The following is an 18,406-nucleotide window of genomic DNA, read 5'->3' as shown; positions in this document are numbered from 1 at the left end:
CGGAGCCCTCCACTACGGCGTCTCTCATAATCATATGGTGGTTTTGGGACGTTAAACCCCACAAATCAATCAATCAATCACATTTTACCTAGGGCGCCAATGTGTTCCTTTTCAAGTGCGAATGCGTTTTATAAGCGACCCTGAATCCGCCGTCCGCGGTGCGCGTCCTCCTCTCCCCTAGCAACGGCGTGAGAAGCGGAGAGGAGCGTCTGTAGCAACGGCGCAGCGACGTCACACACCACGTGATTGCGCGCGCTCCGCCCTCCGCGCAGCCATGACTTGCTCGAGATCGGCAAGTCGTCATAGGTACGGATCCACCGCAGGCATCAACCTCGACTGTGATACCCCCAAAAACGAGTACAATGCAATCGAATGCGAGCATTGCACGCGTAGTTGAAGATGTCGCGCCGGTTGAAGTCAAGGCAGCGTGGCGAAGGGCCCGTGATGCCTAGCGCAAGCGGGCCGCGGACATAAACATCATTATAGTGTGAATTTACTCTCACATATATCTTGCCGGTACTTAGCTACAGAGCAGAAACCCGGAGACTTACAAAGAGGGTTCAGCTTAAATTGAGGACGACGCAGCGAGCAATGGAAAGAAAAATGGTAGGTGTAACCTTAAGAGACAAGAAGAGAGCAGAGTGATTTAGGGAACAAACAGGGGCAAAGGATATCATAGCTGAAATCAAGAAGAAGAAATGGACATGGGCCGGGCATGTAGCGCGTAGACAGGATAACCGCTGGTCGTTAAGGGTAACTAACTGGATTCCCAGAGAAGCAAAGCGGGTAAGGGGGAGACAGATGGTTAGGTGGGCAGATGAAATTAAGAAGTTTGCGGGTATAAATTGGCAGCAGCAAGCACAGGACCGGGTTGACTGGCGGAACATGAGAGAGGCCTTTGTCCTGCAGTGAACGTAGTCAGGCTGATGATGATGATTATGATGATGATGATACGCGTAAACTCACCAAGATTTCCCGAGAGGGTCTAATGGTTCCTGGGAATCGCAATGTGATCACACGGGGGAGTTTACGTTAGCTCACTGGCGAATGCCAGCGGATTTTAACTTTACTCCCCCTCATAGCATCACCCCGTGCATTCGCACTTAACCATGTTCACCCTCGGGAAAATGCTTGGGAGCTTTTTTTTTTCTTTTTTTTTTGACATGCGAAGACGGCTGGGGCACAGGTCTCACTTCACTATAGTCTCACTCTCGTGCAACTAAGAAAAGGACCGCCACTCGACACGCTCAATTATTGGGACTGGTTGTCATCTGCAGTAACACAGCTCTCCTAAACTAGGGCGTTGTGGCCGGGAATCATTGCAGTAGTTTTCGTCAAACACCTTGCCTCCTCGGGCTGCATAGCGCCCCACTTCCCGTGTCGGGAGCACATATTTGGACGGCCATCAGCAGGCTCACAGCCCTCCGGCGACCTGTTCTTAGGAGGAGAAAGAGGGAAGGGGTGATTGCTTTCTCGGTGACTCGGCAACGTGTTCCGTGGACACGTACATGTGTGCGATTCCATAGCTACTTCACTTTAAGAAGAAAAAAAAAGCTGTATAATCTCTTTCGGCCCTGGCAATGTAAAGTACTGTATTTTAACGCCTGTCCCCTCCACCGCAATTCCCAACTTTTTTATTTTTTTGACCGCAAGGACTTTAATAGAAAGAAAGTGCATTTTAGGGGGTCACGCATACCTACAATCGCGGAGGGAATCAGGCGGCACTTGAAAAGCCTTTGCTGAAAAGCTGCAGCATTTGAGTTACCTGTTGTAAGGCTGCAGGATTGAGTTAAAATGAATACTCCGTCAGGGGCCCTCAAGGAAAAATAAATGATGATGATGATGAAGATGATGATGATGAAAGGGAAATTAAAAAGAAACAGATGGGACTTCAGGTACGCGTGAAAGTGGGTGCAGTAGGCGAGCGGTAGTACACGATTTCTCATGGCGTGAAAAAAGTTGCCGAATCATCGGCGCCATGTTGCTTTGGCGATTTTGTGGGATCATCAAAAGTCGCAAATCAAGGAGCAGACACTACTGGTCATGTAATAGATTAACCGAATTGCTTGCAAATGTGAGGAGAGAAGTGTACATTTAAGGGCTCATTATTTTGTGTGATGCCATACCTATCGCATACCATTTTCTTGTTGTAGGAGGAAGAAGAAAGGAAGGACAGGGATGTTAGCCGTTTCTTGTATTGCGATATATTGTGCATAGGCCAGGCGGGGTGCTCAAAGAACCTGAAAAGTCCGTCATATCAGCGGGAGGAGACTCGCCTGCTCGACTGCAGAGTGTGCGGTTGCTCAGTTTTTAACGATACCCAGCAATGAAATAAATGCGAGAGGGAACTGATGGGCGCATATATCAAATGCCATGATATGCGATAGGTAACTAGCTTAAGTATATAAAATGAAAAAAAACATGATATTGATCGTGTACCTTATAGTGTTATCACACAAAGACGCTGATAATATTTTTATGGAAATGTAATTTAGTGTGTATCGTGCTCTGCGTTAAATCCTAATGGTTTTTACGGCACATGGGCACGTGTTGGTTATTAATTATGCGACTGTCTGATGTCCAGTGTTTTCATCTGTACTAACTGCATCACGTATAGCGCATGTGCGTCTTGGTTTTCCTTACGGACCGTGTTGCTTCATTGAAAATACTGACGTCCATGGCCAGCTTGCGTGTTAACTCCTGTTGTGTGCGCGCGTCCTTCAAGGCTGGTTTCGTCGTTCTTTCAAATGATATGCCAGCAAGCTGCCGGAATGAATCTTGTGAAACATATTCAAACACAGTACCAAAAAAAAAAGAAATGCTGCACATCTGTGGAAGCAATAAACGTACATTCAATATACGTGCCGCGGTGGCACGGTGTTCTGATGCATGTTCGATCCCGGCCGTGGTAATCGCTATTTGACGAACGCTAAACGGGGGGGGGGGGGGCGTCAGAACTTTTTCAGGAAATTAATAATGTACTGTACACGAATTGATATAGGTAGCCCCCCCCCCCACACACACACACACACCCTTGCCCCATTTTTTTCCACATTTTCAGTATACATGCTCAAAAACAAAGTATTTACGAACCGTTTGCCAATTATCTTTTAGTAGTATCATATGTGATATTCTGCAGTTAGGGCTAAAAGCTCTGAATTTCATCTTATTATGCAAAGAAAGAAGACGCAATAATTGCTTTTTGAACTTGTTTCAGTTTCCACGCGGCTGGCGCCGCCGCCGATGATTTTACTCGGCGTGCACCGACTCAAAACGAGCCCCACGCCGCCGCCGGACGAAACCGCCTCGGCGCACACCGCTATGTATAAGCACAGAACACCTGTATAAGTATAAGTAGCTGAAAACCTTCCTAGTGGATGGATGGATGGATATGGCTGTACCCTTTAGATCGGGCGGTGGCTAGCGCCACCAAGCCGTAATTCTTAATGAACCCAAAACTATATTTATTTTTTTTCCTTAAAAAGTGAGTTTGAGGATTCGTACTTTGCAGTGAACAGTTTAATTTTCACTCGTGCCTTGACTTTAGCCACCAATCAGATAACCTCCTTCTAGTTAAGTCTACTTGCTTAAAGTCTATTTTGCCCTCCCGGTCCCTAAACCCCAGTGCTTTGAAAAACTCTGCGCCATCATCCTGAACTATAGAGTGAAGCCCTTTACAGAACATTATCAAGTGTTCGGCAGTTTCTTCTTCCTCTCCACATGCACTGCATACTGTGTCTACCCCTTTGTATTTGGCCCGATATGTCTTGGTTCGCAGTACTCCCGTCCTGGCCTCAAAAAGTAGAGAACTACCCCGAGTATTATCATAGATCCTTTTCTTGGCAATTTCCTCCTTAAAAGTTCGATAGATCTCTAGTGCGGACTTTTTAATCATGTCAATTCTCCACATATCGGTCTCAGCTTCCTTCAACTTCTTCTTAACCAATAATTCTTTTTGGTTTGGCCCCCTGCTGTTTTCTAAGTATTTACCAGTCAACTTCCTGGTTCGCTTCCTCCATTTTGTATCGACATTCTTCATGTACAAGTAGCTAAAAACCTTCCTAGCCCAACGCTCCTCCTTCATTTCTCTCAATCGCTTCTCGAATTTTGTCTTGCTGCTAGCTTCCCTGCCCTCAAATGATGTCCATCCTATATCACCTTGTACTCCCTGATTTGGTGTATTCCCGTGAGCTACTAAAGCAAGTCTACCTATTCCACGTTGCTTAATTTCTAATCTTGCTTTAACTTCTGATCTCATGCACAAGACCGCATTGCCGAACGTCAGCCCAAGAACCATGACCCCTTTCCATATTCCTCTCACAACATCATACCTATTGTAATTCCACAGTGCCCTATTTTTCATCACTGCTGCATTCCTGTTACCTTTAGTCGTCACGTATATTTCGTGTTCCCTCAGGTACTCGGTCCCATTGCTTATCCATACGCCCAGATATTTGTATTTATCTGTTATCTCTAGCGTGACCTCCTGTATCCTAAGCTCACTACCTTCATTGTAATTGAAAATCATGACTGCTGATTTTTCCTTACTGAATCTAAAATCTAACCTATCTCCCTCATTACCGCAGATGTCCATCAATCTCTGCAAATCTTCCTTGTTGTTGGCCATTAGTACTATATAATCTGCGTACATTAATGCTGGTAGTGCCTGATCAATAAGTTTTCCTTGTTTGACTAAAAAGAGGTTGAAGCCCAGCCCACTTCCCTCTAGTTTTGCCTCTAATCCTTGTAGGTACAGCATGAATAATAAGGGTGACAAGGGGCACCCCTGCCTAAGCCCCCGTTTTACCTCTGCAGCCTTGGATACCTGTTTTTCCCACTTTATAGCTACCTTGTTACCTTTATAGATACCCTTTAAAAGATTAGTGATTACATGTTCCACGCCTAGTGTGTCCAGTATTCCCCACAATTCCTCTTAAACCACGCTATCGTACGCTCCCTTGATATCCAAGAATGCTAGCCACAGGGGCCTGTGTTCCTTTTCTGCTATTTCGATGCACTGCGTCAGTGAGAACAGATTGCCTTCGAACCCCTTGTGTTGTGTTTCCTAAACCCATTCTGCAGTTCCGCCAGCACCCCCTCATCCTCTATCCATGCCTGCAGTCTTTCCTTTATAGTCTGCATCGCCAGCCTGTAGGCATCGCCAGCCTTTGGAATTACCACTGATCTCACTGTTATAGGACGGTAGTTCTTTATGTCACCTTTGTTCCCCTTTAATTTATAGATCATGCTCATCCTGTTAGGTTTCCATCCATAGGGGACTTCACCATCGATTATTATTTTGCTCACTGCCTCTCTCAAAGCCTGCTTAGACTTCGGACCTAATGTCTTTATCAGCATAATTGGAATGCTATCTCGGCCTGTTGATGTACTACTAGGAACCCTCTTCTCAGCCCTTTCCCACTCTCGTTGTGAAAATGGCGACATGGCACCACTTGATTCATTCTTGTCAATTGTGGTGCATAAATCACTTCGTTGTTGAAATTTTTCTGTCACCCTTGTTCTTATATATTCAATAGCTTCGTCTCCTTCTAGCCTGGCACCTTGGGCTGTAGTTATAAAACTCTGCTCTAGGCTCGTCTCATTTCTTAGGGAGTTTAGATGGTTCCAAAATTTCGCAGCTGCTTTTCTATCTTTTTTATGTACTTCTGCCAGCCACTGAGCTCCTTTTCTTCTAATCTTTTAATTGATCAGAAGGGATGCAGCCCTTCTACAGCTTAGAAAGGTTTCCCATTTTCTTTCAACATCATCTATCGGTTCACCCCGCTGCTTAGAATGTCTGTGTTCCCTAGAGGCTTCCTGACGATTTGCTATGGCCCTCTTAACTTCCTCATCCCACCAACCTTTGGGTTTGTGTCTTCTTTTCCGGGGTGGCTTGTTACGCGTCTTAGCAAGCTCTAGCTCAAAGAGTCTAACTAGATTCGTGTATGTCCACACTGTCTTATTATCCTCCGTGATTACTTTCTCAGTTTGTTTAGTGGCTATTTCAATTTGGCTTTGTGAATAAAAATTTTCTTGTAGTTGCTCATCTTGTCTCCTTCCCACTTTCACTGCTCTTCCAAAACTTAGCTTGATACGTTTGTGATCACTACCCAGACTTCTGGAGCAACCTTCATCTATGTGCATTCCCTTGAGCTTATCATACATCCTATGTGACATCAGTGCATAATCTATCGTCGACTGCAGCCTTCCTACCTCCCATATTATTTGCCCTTCACACTTCTCGGTACTGTTGCAAATGATCAAATCAAGCCTTTTACACATATCCATGCTCATTTTGCCTGTCGGGTCGGTATACCCATCTATATCTTCTATGTGCGCATTCATGTCTCCTAGTATAATTATCTCGCACTCTCTTCCTAACTCCTGAATGTCCTTTGATATACACTCTACCATTGCCTGGTTTTCCTCTCTGGCCTTTGCTCCCGTCCACAAGTACACGAAACCAAGGAGTGTCATTTGACCTGCCACTTTCCCTTTTAGCCATAAATGTTCCTTGCACTCCTGCTTGACCCGTTGCCAGTCTGTACGTTTATGAATGAATGCCCCAACACCACCCCTCTTTTCTGCCTACTGTTCTATTACAATATTCCCGCGCGTAATCCAGATTGTTCGTAGGTTGTTTCATGTCCCTGAGATGTGTTTCTACAAAACCGTATACCATCGGCCTCTCTTTCCTTAGCTGTTCTTCTATCTCTTCCCACTTCAGCCTGTTCCTACCACCCTGCATGTTAATATACCCTATGTCTGAATGGGCTCGGCACTCGTGGCTACGTCTATTTATGCCCCAGACTCTACCTATCTTAGACATTGGTGCCACTTTGGAACCGTATCTGTCCATACCACCTGTCAAAGAGTCTCCCTGGTTGTTTTCCTCGTTACTAGCTATCCTGCACCCCGAAGGGCTCGCTTGCCCCTCAAAAAGCTACTGCGCGTCCTGCAAGTCGCCAACCCACCTCATGACCTAGCCGCCCATCGAAGTGAATTCTGTTTCGTTGAAAACCACCCCATCTATGCACCTCACTGTTTATTTCCACCACCTCAAAGCCTTTCTCTCGACTCATCCGCCATATCTCTTGGTTTGCGTTGACAACCGCTCTTTGCAGGTTGCTATCACGCACCGGTACCTCCGGTATCGTGCATGTCACTACCTGTACCTTAGGAGAAGTGGCGCGCATGTCATCGACGCCTTTCGCCAGTGTGGCTGCTAGTCCTGCTGTATCTTCATTTAAGACATCGTTTAAACCGCCTGAAATTATCACGAGGTTTCGTCTATCAGCTGTAGTTTTGAGTTTCGCGCTCGCTTGCCTCATGACTGCTTCAAGCTTGCGTCCTGGGAACGCCCCTATTGCAACCCTCTTGTCACCTCTTACCCTCTCTTTTATGGCTTCTGTGCATCGATTTAAATTCGAGTCCCCGGCGATTATCACATGCTGTGACTTTTCAGCTGGAGCGTCCTGCACCTGGGGGTTACTTGCACCTGTGACGCTGGCTGCTTTGTCCCCTCCCAGCCCCACCACGACCTCGCTTAAGCTGGGCCTTGCGACAGTTGAACTGGCTAAACCTGTTTTTTCCAAACTTGCTTGCTCTTCCTTCTCCACCGTTCTGGTTGCCGGTTCTCTACTGTTCTCTCCGTAGGCCGCTTCTTTGTTCAGCTTCGCTAGTGCTTCCTCGGTGGACTTCAGTCTTTCTCCCATTGCCCTCGTTTTCTCTTGCTCTGTCGCCAACGCAGTCTCGAGCTCATCGATTCTCACCAGCAGTTCACTTTGGGCAACCATCATTTTCTCCATTTTTTCCTCGACCTCACATTGCCTACACTTCACGTCAGCCTCTTCTCCATCCGCTTCTACGCTTGGGTCCACTTTAAAACCCACTCCACATTCTGAACACTTTACAGTCTTTTAAACCATGTCTTTCTGACATCAATTGTACCTATACTCGATAATTACTAAACTCGAGCTCTGCACTACGAAAAAAAAAAGAAAGTCTAAGCTCTACTACAAAAATTTGCGTGTTCAATGTACGCGCACCTCCCCCACGGGGTGGCGAAAGAAAAAAAAACAACAACAAAATTTCAAACACACACACCCGCACTAATAAATACCTGGTGACTGGCCCCCGAAAAAGCCGTACCATAAAATAAGTGCTACGAAGATTTCAACTGCTGCCTTATAATTATAAAGACAAGCTCAAAACATGCAAAAACACTTATCTGCGCAGTCGATCCGGAGCGCTCGAAAAACACGTCCATCCCCCGTGACAGGTCGAACTGAACTAGCGGATGCGGTTAGCGGATGCGGTCCGAGCGCCAGAAACAAACAGCGCCGCGTCGCGGTGCATAAAATTCAGTTTATCCGCTGCCGCTTGGGAAGGCGTCCGTTGACGACATAGAGTTTCCAAAAATTAACTAGAGGGGACTCTGGCGCTGTGATCGTTCAGTGACCATGGGATTGATGAGTGTACTAGAATATAATATATTAGTAGTACACACATTTGCCTAGTCTTCGTACTTGCGGGCGGTGAATCGTACTTGCGGCTTTGTTTATTGCTGTGTTTCGGTTTTGTTATGAAAGAAAGATTGAACCCTTTGAACTTCGTGACCCGATTTGGAAAGGTAAGCCTAAAAAAAATAAGGTGGTGAAGCGCGACCGCTGAAAATTTGCTAATATTTGTTTCATAAGAAAACAGCTCCAAGCCACACAAACACACACGGAGCCAGAAGCAGACCATAAGTACGAATATTAGACAAATGTGTGTATCACACTATTACGCACCATTCCCATGCTCGCTGAAGGGCCGTGCGTTGCGGCTCCCATAGACACTAGTGCCAGCGTACCCTCTAGTGTGTATTAGGAAACTCTATGGTTCACGACACTAGGAAATCTTTATGGCCACTATACCAAGTTGCAATAACTTGGCACTTAGAAGTGTGGCACTTTGGGTTAGTTGGTACGACATGACGATAGTTATAGCGCGAGAACAGAACGACGACAAAGACGTTGACCACGTGAACGGGGTAAGCGGAAGTTTTGAAGAAGTTCGGTGGACACAGTTAGTTGTAAGACCCGAACACGAAGTGTATATGGTGTATCGCCAGCTTCAAACGGTTGCTTATGTAGAAGAGTTAGCGAAAGCGGCTAGATAGCAGGATTGGGGTTGAACTTAGGGCTGTCGAGCGCTCGGTCCGATGGTCGGGCGGGCGATGGCGAAGGGGGCTAGGAAAACCACAGGCGAACAAAGCAAGCGCTTGTGTTACCTGGACGAGACAGCCTTCACGAGTTTGGCCGACGCGCAGAAGACGAGCTTCGTGTGCAGGCTGTGCGAGGCACTGAAGGCGGCCGTGCAGCGCATGGAGGTTAGCGTTGAGGGGCTTCAGGGGGAGCTGAGGGTAGAACGGGGGCAGAGGATGGAACTCCAGGAACAGCTCGAAGCGTTGCGGGAGCGGGAGGAGGCTACCGCCAGCCTATTAGAGCAAATAAAGGGCGACCTTCGAAAAGAACGGGAAGGGCGGACCGAGCTCGAGCAGCGGGTAAAGGAGCTTTGCCCTGGCCCCGAGCGGTGTGAGGTAAAAAGCGTGGTATAGCGGAGAAGGCGACAGCCCACGAAACACAAGAAAAGCTAAAAAAGCTTCTAGTAAATGTCCAAAAAGGATAGTTCAAAAGTATATAAGAAGTCTAGTTGAGATGTTATTTAAACCAAAGCAGCTTGAAAACTTCCTGTAGCTGTGCTAACGCCACGTTATTATACGGCTAGAAAACTTCTAGCAAGAATTCTAAAAAGCGTCTTTCTAGATTTTTTAAAGAACCTTTGCAAACGTTTACTATACTTATATTATTATAAGTCTAGTAAATATCTTGCCAAGATTCTAAAAAGGCTTTTGCTAGATATTTTAAACATTTTTTAGACATTTATATTTTATGCAAGCCAGCTTGTTGAGCATTTCCCATGGTTGATTTGCTGCGTCATGTCAGCGTTTTACAATCGGTGCATTTAGCTGTTCACTATTGAGAGTGACAAGTGGGGACAGCAACATAATTTGGCATCAAATAATTGCTGGCACTATTCTAATCAGCGAATTTGGTGCCATATTTGTTGAAAGAAATAATTAGCGTCTGCCGTCTATTATTACAATAATCTGTTTTGCTTGTAGACAAGACGGGCTTTTAAACGTCAACTCATTATTGTTTCTGGTGTTGCCTGGAATGCATCTTACTGCACATCCAAAAGCAAATGCAAAATTTCAACAAATCTTGTTGCGTACTTGTAACCTTTATTATACCTAACACTTTGTCCCATAACTTGCATGCTTTATAGTAACTGTAATTATACAAAGCAATTGAGGGGCTGGCCAGATGCTTGGTCCAGGAGCCTGCACACATACAAAAGGCACAAACTGTTCTCTTCGAGCAGACTTCTATCAGTGTAACGAAATTCCACAGGCTAGCTTAGCAAACACATTGGCCCAGTAGCAAATATATGAAGGTAGAAATTCTGTCACAGCCAAAAAGCAGCAGTCGAACTATGGATTTTTTTCGCCCTGTGCGCTTAAATTTAGGTATGTTAGAACCATGAATAGTCGTAATTATAGGGTTTCACCACAAATCTGTGTTTGACAATGAAATTATGATTTTGGAAACACCCCGGATTCTAATTCCATCCCTAAATACTTGCACAAATGACACAGAGGAGTTAAAAATGCTACAGTATTCCAGAATGCCTTCTGTCAGTCTTCATTAACAATGTTAAACATGGTTAGGTATCTCTGCAATATATCACACATGGATAGGTACTGGCAAAGTTAGGTATGATTAAGTATGACAGTAGAAAATCACTTGGTTGCACTTAGGCATTAAATTCGAGAAGACAATGAAATGAGGTTACAAAACAATAAAACAATATTCAGTCAATATTACAGTGAAAATAAAACCACTGATTTGCTACAGCCTTATAGCAATGCAAAAAGTTCAATGTTAAGTGACTAACTGCAGATTACACAAAGATTAAACATGACATAAAACCTTAGAAAGCAGCACTGACACATTCAGAGACGTGCTTTGTGCTTGCAATAAAAGTCTGCCCTAAGAACAAAAAACCGCCTTTGCAGATAAGCAATAAATGGGTATGTTTGCATAGAACAGTTTGTGGCAGTCGCGTTTCTGCACACTCCCACTTGGAAAAATTCTTCAAGCATGTTTATGCTCTGAGATATTCCACTCGGAAGTTTATTGTGCTTTTCATGATTACGCATGCAAGGCAGTGAAGATCAGCAAAACATTACTCCCTGGTAGGAGGAGCAGTCAGTGCTTGCTATCACCAGCCGGTAGTGAAAAGGTAACCATTATAGTGCTTGTCTACGGGTTCAACCTATGGTCAGATTATATGCGGCACCTCAGGGAGTAGTAGCTGTGTGTTCGTGCTCACTGTCCTGCATGCATAATGATACAAGCCACAACTGAACTTTCCAGCGGGACATCCGGGCACAGGCATGCCAGAATTCTTTGGACCTATGTAGAAATTTGACTGGCTCAAATTTTTAATACGTGCATGACCACATGCTGCAGTCACTAATAAGTCCATTATGGAATCTTATTTAAGGGCACAGCTGACAGTGATAATTATTGTTGCACATTGTGTTCCCCTGAACACTTAGCTATCTGCAAAGGTGGCTTTTAGACACACAACTTACAGCACTGACTTTTTTAGAAAAAGAACAACAAAAGGCTTAATATTGAACATCCTGAACATGCTATCTACTTGAATACAGCAACCAGGTGACTCAGTGAAGTTACCTTTCCATAAGAAACGGAAGCCATGCGCAGCTGCTGTACATTCAGTAGCCAACTTTTCCACGAGCCACCATTGATGACAGGCTTGTCTGGAATTTTTTCACACTCAGTTCGTACTAAGTGCATGCATAGGCTGCGATGGAAACACCGAAAAAACAATTTAGTGACATGAGTGACACGTGTCTCTTGAAAAAACTGAATTTGTCAGTATATTTAAAATGGTTTGGAACAATGTGTCATATAACAAGCAGGATGTACACCAACTAGAGATGCTACAAGCAAAACTTTCTTGATGTTCTTGGCGAACACAGTTGCAACCTTGTGAAAGAAAATGCAATTTCCACATTCCAGATTTTTTAACAGCATGCTTGAATTGCGCTCGTGCATAGTGCGTTGAAAGCAAATTCAATGATACCACAACACATACATCATGGTATGCACTTTCGTCAAGTATCCATTACAGACAACCTATAATATTGTACATGAATTTGATTGCAAATACAACTAATCTAGCTTTTTTCAGGCTGCTCACACTGGGACGATTATACCTATAATGTCAGAAATTGGTGTCACTAGATTGCTATCGTGTGCTGCCAAATAGTGGTCATCAGTTTTAATGATTCTGGTTGGCTAAAAAGGCAGTGCTCTTTACTTATTCATCACAGGCTGTATAATGAAAAAAAAATGTGGAGATAGGAAATACTGAGACATACGAGGCACCTACCTTGAACCACACACCATCCCAATAAAGCATGCAAGCTTCTGCAACAATCTCCTGGAACCAGAATCTTGGAAGCTATTGACAGTGATTTAGCAATAAGATTTGATGAAACTGATCTTCGAATTTGTATAAATCTCTCTGCCAATAGCTTGAAAACTAGCAGTCTGTAGTATTTATTATTCTGAAATGAATTCGGTGTCTAATTTTACATTTTAACAGCAGTACGCGCATGACTTACGCATGCTAATCGTGATTTATAACATTATCTCGAGTTTTCAGTGATAAATGAAATATTCATTGTGCACATACCACAAATCCCGTTAACATCTGTTGCACATGCCTAGAGAGTTTATCCAATATACCGTTAGGCTTGTCATCAATCAGAAAACGTCAGTACAGTTGGTGCTCTAAACTACTAGTCTTAATGTTCGTAGACGCATAAGTGTTTAGCAAAGTTTCAACACCAAGGTTGGACGAGGTGCATAGGATATTTAATAAACCAAAATAAAATCCAAACAAAGTAGAAGCAGAGTAAAATCGATGGTGCTCGAACGCGTGGACTAATGACTGAATTAGTGCTCGCACAGTAAGGTACAGCAATTCGGCCACATTTAGCCACGAAATATTTGTTCTAAAATGCAGTTCAAGGTAAACAAATGGCCTAAAATGCACGGATTCAGGCCGCATGAGGCAACCTATGTCGCTGTTGTATACCGAAAGTTGGAATTTTACTAAACGAGCTGCATGAACACTCAAGTGTAAGTACAACCTTTGTGAGCGCAACCCAAGACGATGCAACACGCTGCGCACGAACACGCGTCAACTCGAGTATTACGGTAGTTTATAAAGTATAAAGACGCGTGCCGGCTCGGATGCACACACCGGCATACATTCGGCCACTCGCAACGAAAAAAACATCTCTGATATAAATTCATAACGTATAACGATACTGTAGCTGTTTAATATGGAACGTACAGCAGATGAAACTGCCTTAGACACTTTCTCTTCAATAGCGCACAATATCAACAGGCTTACGTGCCCTAAGCATGATCAACGCCTACAGCTAACAAACACCCCAGAATTAATAAACAAAAATAGTGGTCACACGCAAGAAGGACCCCTCTCGAACACCACTGCCGACAGAGGCGGACAGCTGCCACGACTCTGCTCGAATCTGCCGCCGAATTCCCGCTACGCGTGCATGCTTCACATTCCACACAAAAGTAAAGACTTGTCCGCGCTTAACTTCGCACAACTTTGCCATTACACTGCTTAAGTACTACAGAAAAGCTGGGTTCCCACTTAAACAAAACTTCACTTATCGTGCACATGGTAGGAAAAAAAAGGGGGCAGATCCCACGTGGGAATCGACGATATGCGAAGCATGAATGAAAAATGTTGATATGTCACTTTAAAATCAGCACAACGTTACGAGGTGCAGGTAAATCATGCCGTACATGACTTCCGCATCGTGATTATCATGTTTGAATATGTCGTTTACCTTCGTCATCTATTCGCATAGAGTGATACCAAATTTAGTATATGTGAACCTACTGAAACGGCCACGAGCATGCTATGAGCATGGTATGTTGTCATGTTCTTACATGACACGCGCATCAGGATTATCATGTTTGCACCAGTCATATATTTCGTCATCCATTGACGTCACGTAACACCAAATATGGTATATGTGGAGCTAGCAAAACGGCCGCGAGCGCATCATGAAAAGCCCAATATACTCCATGGTAGCGTTGACGCGCGCGTACGCTGGGCACAGCGACGCTACGTTAGCAAAACGTGAGCTCTCTACTAAAGGCTCACGCCAGGCGCGACCAGCGTCCGTCGACGCGGCCCGACGGCAACCGGCGCGAAATGCGACATGCTGCATTTAGCGCCGATTCCATAGAGTAACATTAGTCTATGCCGATGCGTTACTCAGCCAACACTGCGTCTTCCTCTTTTCGTGACGAAGAGACGCCGGACGCGCTGAAACGCGCATGCGTCAAAGCAACATGGCGCGCGCCTGCGAGTATGTGGCAGGACCGGCGTCTAACGTGGCAACGCCGGCGCGACGCGACAAAATGAACGCTGGCGAGCACGCACACCGCGTCATGTTGAAATGTATTAGCGCCTTGACTGTGGCATGTAGTCATGTTCTCACATGACACGCATGTCATGATTATTTGGTTGCACTTGTCACATACCTTCGTCATCCATTGGCGTCACGTAATACCAAATCTGGCATATGCGAAGCTAGCGAAATGACCGTGAGCGCATCATTAGTGTGGTATGCAGTCATGTTCATGTTGTTACATTACACGTATGTCGTTATTATCATGTTTGCATGTGTCATTTACCTATGTTGTCCGTTCGCGTCGTGTAATACCGAGTTTGGTACGTGTGAAGCTAGCGAAACAGCCGCGGGCACACCATGAGTGTAGCATGTAGCCATGTTGTTACGTACGAGTCTCATGTTTATCGAGTTTGCACCAGTATCATACTTTCATCATCATCCATTGACGTCCCGTAATACCAAATTTGGTATAAGTGAAGCTAGCGAAACGGCCGCCAGCGCATTATGAGCGTGGCATGTAGTCATGTTGTTACATGACACGCATCTCATGATTATCATGTCTGCACCAGTCACATACCTTCGTCATCCATTCACGTATCATAATTCCAAATTTGGTATAGGTGATTCTAGCAAAACGGCAGCGAGCGGATCATGAGCATGGCATGTAATCATGTTACACAACACGCATGTCATGATGTTCATGTTAGGGTCTGTCGCTTGTGCTCACCATGCAATGATGTTTTACCATACCAGTTTTGCAACATGCAATGTGAACGAAACCACTGCGAGAGCTGCAGGACCATGAAACGTAAATCATGACATTCATGACATGCATGTCATGATTTTCAGCTTATGACTAGTCAAATATGTTCTGCATACAGTCATGTTATGCCACACCAAGTTTGGTATTGATACCATTATCGAAACGACCAGGAGAGCTAAAAGTCGTAGGTGGCTAGATAGATAGATAGATAGATAGATAGATAGATAGATAGATAGATAGATAGATAGATAGATAGATAGATAGATAGATAGATAGATAGATAGATAGATAGATAGATAGATAGATAGATAGATAGATAGATAGATAGATAGATAGATAGATAGATAGATAGATAGATAGATAGATAGATAGATAGATAGATAGATAGATAGATAGATAGATAGATAGATAGATAGATAGATAGATAGATAGATAGATAGATAGATAGATAGATAGATAGATAGATAGATAGATAGATAGATAGATAGATAGATAGATAGATAGATACGCTCAAAGTCACCGAAGTTTGCTAAGAAATGCTTCGCACTTAAAACGTGGTGTACGCAGTGATAACAAAGCGCCGACAGCAGCAGTGCGGTACATACCTGGCAAGTGCTCCACTATACGAAGCCACACGTCTTCGCTTGAGTATAGCGCATCTTAGTAATCAGCAGCACTGGCAGAACACAAAACGCAAACACAAAGTGCAAGCACACTTTTAAAACACGAGAGAAATCGACTCAAGCCCGCTCTTTCGGGAGGCGAATGAGTGGCGGGTAAACTCGTCCAAACAAGTAAATTTGTTCTAGCCGCGCAGGCGCACACCACATTTGCGCATATTAATTTCCTAATGCTGACTATGGAGCTCAATAATTACATTTAGATATGTAAAAAATATGTAAAACTATATACTACATAAATATGTAAATCAAATACTATTTTGATTCAAAAAAGAAAGAAACGTAGAAAACACCCTGCATATATTGCATGGACAAACGAGACTTTATCTGTGAATTCTACCAAAAGTTGTAAAAAAAACTTCTAGTAAACGTTTTGAAAAAGACTTCTTGTAAGGAACGTTTTCTCAACGTCTTCTAAAAAAACTTTCTTTGAAAAACGTTTATTCAACGTCAAATAATATACCTAGACGTCCGCATGCCTTTCTAGTTGTTTCGAGAAGTTTATACGGCGTTTCGTGTTTCTTGGGAGGCTGGAAGGAACAGGTGAGAAGGGAGGTCATGGCGGTCGCAGTGTGTGGTCACAGCATGGAGGCTCCAAAAACATACAGCTCTGTGGCGCGGCAGTCTTCGAGCAGGGCAGGAACACAGGACACATGGCAGAGAGAGACTCAGTTGAAGCAAACAGGAATCCAGCGATTAGAGCATAGAAGGGTCCAAGTGGTGGGGAACTCTAACGTGGCCAGGGTTGGGTATGGCGTCTTAACGACAGTGAAGGAAAATGGAAGAGTGAGGGTGGAGGCCCAGTCAGGGAAGAGCATGGTGGATGCACTGGCCAAAGCTCAAGAGGTTGTAGAGGACAGCACGGAGGGCGAAAGTCTCGTCATTATTGATGCTGGTCTCAATGTTGTGTTGAAGGGCAAGGATCAGATCTTCAGAGACAGAAGGTGGGATGTGTAAGCTCCGAGACGCCTCTGGGAGTGTGCATGTGACCATATGCACAGTCCCAGAGGTCTGGGGGCAGTCTCGTGGGATTGAAAGGGGGGTAGTGGAGGCCAACTGTGCGATCAAGCGTATGAGCTGGCAGCTCGGATACAGCGTAATGGAGGTGAACCAAGACGTGTACGAGCATGGCACTCGCCCCTTTGCACAGGATGGCATTTATTACAGTGGTGCGACAGGCAGAAGGGTTGGTAATAGGATGTGTCGTCAAGCCACAGCTTTTTTAGATGTACCCAGAGCCCTGACGCCAACAGTGTAGCCAAGGATAATTTTAAAGGCACACCAATAATCAAGCCACGTCGGGTCCGTGAAAAAAAAAGTCGACGTAAGCACAGGGACCGAGCTAAATCATGCATAGGCTATATTAACATGCAGGGTGGCAGGAATAGGTTGAAGTGGCAAGAGATAGAAGAGCAGTTAAGGCAGGAGGAGCTGATGATATATGGGGTTGGGGAGACACATTTTTGGGGCATGGAGCAACCACCTTGCCATCCAGACTACGTATGGGATTATTGCAATAGAACAGAAGGCAGCTAAAATTTGATCAAATCATGCCCTTCGCACGTACCCTTGGTAATTTTACCTGTTGGGTCAGTATACCCACCTATATCTTCCATACGCGCATTCATATCTCATAGTATAATTATCTTGCACTCTCCTCCTAATTCCTCAATGTCCTTTGTTATACACTCCACCATTGCGTGGTTTTCCTCTCTGGCCTTTGCCCCCGTCCACAAGTAAACCAAACCAAGGAATTTCATCTGCCCAGCTCCCTTTTAACCATAAATGTTCCGTGCATCCCTGCTTGACTCTTTGCCAACACATACTTTTATGTATAAATGCCCCAATACCAAAAAAAAAAGAAAATTGACCAATTTAATTAAAAATTCAACATAATGCGAGGTAGCAATCCAACAACCTTGAAAAAAGCGTAGTTGATTTTTAAGCAAGAAACGAAATCAAAATGTAGCAGAATGCTACTCTTGCTTTTAAAAAATAAGGCATTAAAGTATGGTAACGGAGAATTGACAGCTGACTGTAAAGACATGATACAAGGGTTTGAAGAACAGAGACATAGGTTGACACCTAGCGCGCAGTACTTCAGAAAGCCCAATGTTGAGATTGAGGAAGTTGATGAGGAAAAAAAGGAAATTTAAAGGGTTGGTGCCATCAAACTTGTAGCTTGTGCATTTTTTGTTGCAAACTTTTCTTATTGCTCCATAAACATGATAGGCACTCCGAGATTCATGTATTCTCACTAAATAAATCGATATCGCCTTATTGATATTGCCACATTCCTTCCTCAAGTTGCGTTAGCGCCCTGTTACACTGTCAGTGTATCCCCACACAAATCATGCTTGCAGT

This window comes from Rhipicephalus microplus, chromosome 3 (genome assembly GCF_043290135.1).
Source record: "Rhipicephalus microplus isolate Deutch F79 chromosome 3, USDA_Rmic, whole genome shotgun sequence".
NCBI lineage: Eukaryota > Metazoa > Arthropoda > Arachnida > Ixodida > Ixodidae > Rhipicephalus > Rhipicephalus microplus.
This window is presented reverse-complemented; position numbering follows the sequence as displayed.